Here is a 5,174-nt window from a genome sequence, read left to right on the forward strand (position 1 = left end):
GAAATTTCTTCTCCTCTTTTCGTTTTCTCTTTCTCCTTCATCAAAATTACCAGAAAAAACGAAGAAACATTATTCAAGGTACGTTTCTTGCCTTCTCTTTCTCCTTCTTCTTCTTCTTGCTGCACGTTCTTCTTCCTCTTCCTGTTCTTCTTCTTCATTTACGTGCTTTTCTCTTTGTTTTCTTTCTTCGTTATTCTCGATTTCCATTGTTTTTTGACATCAAACACTGAAATCGTTTTTGAAGAAGAAGAAGCAGCAGAAGATGAGGAGGAAAAAGAGAAAGAGTTCTGAATTATGCATGAGGTGTACTTCAACGAATTTTGGGTGTATTTCTTAAATCCTTTGGGTGTATTTTTGTAATCCTTTGGGTGTATTTCTGTAATCCTTTGGGTGTATTGATTTCAAGAAGAAATATACTGTCTCTCCCTATATTGGGTGTATTTCTGTAATTCTTTGGTTTATTTCTGTAACTGTTTGGGTGTATTTCTGTAATCCTTTGAATGTATTTCTGTAATTGTTTGGGTGTATTTTTGTAATCGTTCGGGTGTATTTCTGAAGTTCCATCATCTTCAAAACAATTTCAAAGCTTGATTTCAGAAACCATGAAAATCGAAAAAAACAGAAGGAGATCGAAGGCAAAGAGAGAACGCTTTTCCATACAAATCATACAAGTCATTTATATTCACGTCGTTTTCACGCTTCTTCTTCTTCCTTCCTCCTCCTCCTCCTTCTTCTTCTTCGTAAAAAAGAAAACGAAGATGAAACACGCAAAGATGGTTCAGTAACATGCGTGTTAGGCCCAACTTGTAAGACTTGTAAACAAAAATGACTTGTATGTGTAGCACTCTTCTATATAAAAATAGATATATAAGTTTATTCACATTATTTTTAAGACATATTTTTTTCCTACTAATACCATGTCAGTAACATCGTTTACTTGACAAAATTTTAGAATCAACCACTCAATTTTTGCCAAATTACCTATTATTTTTAAATCAACAAAAAAAAAATATACAAAAAAAATAAAAAACACCGATAATTAGAAATTAACCTACAAAGACATTGAATACATATTCCTATATTTATTATATCTTACCGTATAAACAATACAATAAGTTTATAACCCCCAATAATTAATTTCTATAAATAACTCATTAAATGTTATAAATATTAAAATTTCATAGTATTTGACCTACTTATATAAGTCTCTTATCACTATTCCTTCAAATAACATCAAATTTAGTACAAAAAATTTATTTTCGAACTACACAACATCTCAAACTTACTCAATGAAACATTATTCTTTAGACAATATTACCAAACAAACAGACAATTGGTTTATCAAAGTTTGCGTGGTTTATCTATGAAAAACATTAACAACCACAAATGAAGAGGAGCCAATTTGTTTAGAAATGATTATATTAGATGAAAAGGAGGCAATTACATTTGTGGCACATGTAATCAAATACCACAATATCTAATAATAAGGTAACTCTATATACTTTTCATAATCTCATCTATTAAATTATTAGTTACTAACCCAATACCTATTTTAGATCAAAGTGCTACTACAATTTCTGTACTATTTGATGGCGAAGAAAAAAAAGTGTTGCGCACAACTGCTTCAAATCTAATGACACTCTAAAAAAATAATGACATTGAAACACCACCCCAATTGAAAAGTTTGTGCAACCTTACACTTATATTTGAATTCAAAATAAATGATTTTAATCTCAAAAAAGATTGTCAACAATACACTGTTACCAAGACATTTGTTCCAACCAAAAATACTGAACCTCAACATCCATTACAACAAATAAAATAGGTAATACTCCAGAAAAAATTCGCTTATTCAAGACATCATTTTTATTTCTAATTTAAATTATTCATTGATTATAGGAACCAACTTCGCCAATACTAATATCATCAGACGAAGATCACATACCCATCAAAAGATTAATTAGAAAGAAAATCATACAAATTTAAGACACATATTTAAAAAAACATACATGCAAAGATGAAATAAATAACACAATAGAAAGTGCATACAACTCAACAATTCATAAAGAACATGTCTTCACAATAACTTACGACAGAAAAAAGAAAATAACAACTCTAACAACAATCAAAGCAAATGTAAAAATTTTTTTTGAAAGAGAGGCAAATATAAAAGTTAAATTACCAAATAAAAATATTACTTTGTACAATTTTAACATCCAAATTTTTTGTACTACAAATTATTTTAAATAAAACACTTTTCAAATTTAACTTTAGTTCACACATATTTAATTTAATTTTACAAAATATAACAATTTTTAATATTTATTATATATTATAATTGATTTACTGTTTTGTCCCGCGCTAGTATGGTTAAATTTCATAAATTGGTTTCTAAGTTTGGATTTTGGATAATTCAATGTTTCCTGCAATTTGATTATGGTCTTTGTTTATCTCCAAATTTTTTGCCTATCTCCAAATTTTTTGATTATGGTCTTTGATTATGGTCATTGAAATTTTTTTACCTATCTCCAAATTCAGCGTATGAAAGTTGAAAAAAAAAAAAAAACATGCATGCTGGTCCCACAACACCCTTCTTCATCTCTTTATTTAAATGAGATAAATGAGGCGATTTAATTAAAAATGTTACGACAATTATGACACCAAAATCTTGATTGAAAACATTAATTGAAATGTTGAATTATGGTTTATCTATTGGACCAAAATCACTCATTTACACGTCATCATATGTCATTATTTTCTTATATCCAATAAGAAGACAATTTGAAGACATAACACAAAAACGGCAGACTCATAACCATGGTTTTTGAGGGTGCAAATGTGCAATGTATCTCATCTAGTTAAGTCAAAACCACTTACCATACTTTTATTAACTGCTAAATTGTACAAATCACGTGTTAATTTTTACCATGTTTGCCATTGATGCATGCACTTGGCACTGATAATCCTACTGAAAAAAAAAAAAAAAGAAATCTTGAATCGCGTTTCTAATATAATTTCAATTAATGAGAGTCATGACTATGTAACAAAGTGGATCCTTTTTTGCTTCTATAAAGAAGAATTGCAGAATGGTAGCCAGGCCCTAAGAAAAGCAAAGAGAACATGGGTAGTAGTTTGAATTTCCCATATTTATTTTCATCTATAACTCCAAAACTGCCCCTATATTTTCTTTAATTAGGAATTGGCACAGTGCTATAAGATAATAACAACAGAGAGAGAGAGAGTAAGAGAGAGAACATCATACACTACAGGGGTGTGGTAAAAATCTCATCTTTTTGCTTCCTTTAAATTCAGAAGCAAAAAAGACCATCTGGGTTTTGATCTGAAGGGGCTTGAAGGAGAAGGAAGATCAAGAATTTGGTAGATGATACACATGTTTATATATACATGAGAGAATTAGTTATTTCATCACTACCACATTACTAATTGAATATAATGATAAAGCTTGTTGGGTTGAAATCAGTGATGTTCTTGGTGGTGTTGACCATGGCACTCCTTGTTCTGCCACTGGTGTTGCCGCCGCTGCCGCCGCCGCCGACCATACTCATGTTTGTTCCTCTTCTGATAATCCTGATTCTTGTGGCCTATGCTTTTGCATTTTCTTCCAAACATGACCCTGAAATGATCTCCCATTACTATAATAATCTATGCTGTTAATTTCTCTCTTTGGGAATACACAAATTTCAAATGGAGATTATTGCATGCATGCATTCTATTCATTAGTAATATTAACTACTAATCTATTGGATTTGTTGTGTAAAGACTACTTGAATAGTCCATTCTTTTTATTTTTATTTTAATCTTTTATTCTGCTATCTCTCTCTCCCTCTCCTTTGAGGATTATCTTTTATGAGCCCAGAAAGCTGGTGCTTTAGATTGTTGACTGTCTGAGCAATGTAGGTGATTTATTCAACAATAGGAAGCATTATTTTCATATTTTGTTCACATATGTTATTTCTTTAATTTTCTGTTTAAGTAATGCGTTTGATTATATCAATAGTGTAAAAGAATTTAGACTGTCATCCAATTGGCAAATATTTATGTTTATAAGATGTTTAAGATAGTAGAACTTTTTTAATATAGATCATAGAACTTTATTAATATAGATCATATTCTGTATGAAAATTAAAACTTTATAATTTTGTAATTAATTAAATTTTTTTTGGTGACTTGTAATTAGTCAATTTTTTCACAAGGTTTATATAATTGTTATTGCACATTGCTGTAAAATTCAACTCCAGTAAAACTAAAAGCAAGAACATTGAGTTATGGAAGAAGTATTATTTTAAGAGGAGTGTTAGGTATCAGCAACTTTTGTGTTTTGTAACCATCAATTGGCCATCAATAGTGTTTTTAATGGTGAGAGATCACTCACTTTTCCATCAATAGTGTTTTTAATGGTGAGAGATCACTCACTTTTCTTTTCATGTTAAGTGCTGGCTACAAAATACAAAAATTGCTAGCCCCTTAAACTTTCTTTTATTTTAAAACTTAAATGTTCATATTTATTATTTATAATTACTGACACTAACATCTAATCATATTTAAATAGAAATAAAAAAAACATTTTTTTTTGTTATTAACAAGAAGAGAGGAGTGTAAAATGCTACAATACTAAAATATGTCTGAGAAGAAAACAAGTGAAAGTAGCAGAAAGAAAGAGACGGAGAAAACGAAGAGAGTCAAATCAAAATTGAAGTTGGTTCTCTTTCTCCCGTTGCAAGGTTGCATTGTGATTCTCAATTTGTTTCATGCACCGACATGGCGACACGTGTCAGGCACAATCAGCACCTGGTTTGCCTCTCTTTTGTTTTCCAAGTAAAAGCAAAGAACAAAGGAAAGTGACAAGTCATTGCAAAATATCATGCTCTCCTTCTACTCATTCCTATTCTTTCCTTTCAAGTCTTAACATTTTCGGGTAATTCTTTTTGACAATTTATCATGGGTTATAGATTATAGAACGAGCAACAACCCAATGAGGGTATGAATCATTTTCACACTTCACATGCCAACTTCTTTGTTGTTTCACTTTTAATGCTAAAATTCGTAATCAAAACTTATGTAGTGTCCTCATGTAGCCCATTATAGATTTGATGTTAATAATTGAATCTCATTAGCAAATCCTCATAAATATATTGCAAATTATTTTTAGTTTT

The sequence above is a fragment of the Arachis ipaensis genome, chromosome B06 (genome assembly GCF_000816755.2).
Source record: "Arachis ipaensis cultivar K30076 chromosome B06, Araip1.1, whole genome shotgun sequence".
NCBI classification, from domain to species: Eukaryota; Viridiplantae; Streptophyta; class Magnoliopsida; order Fabales; family Fabaceae; genus Arachis; species Arachis ipaensis.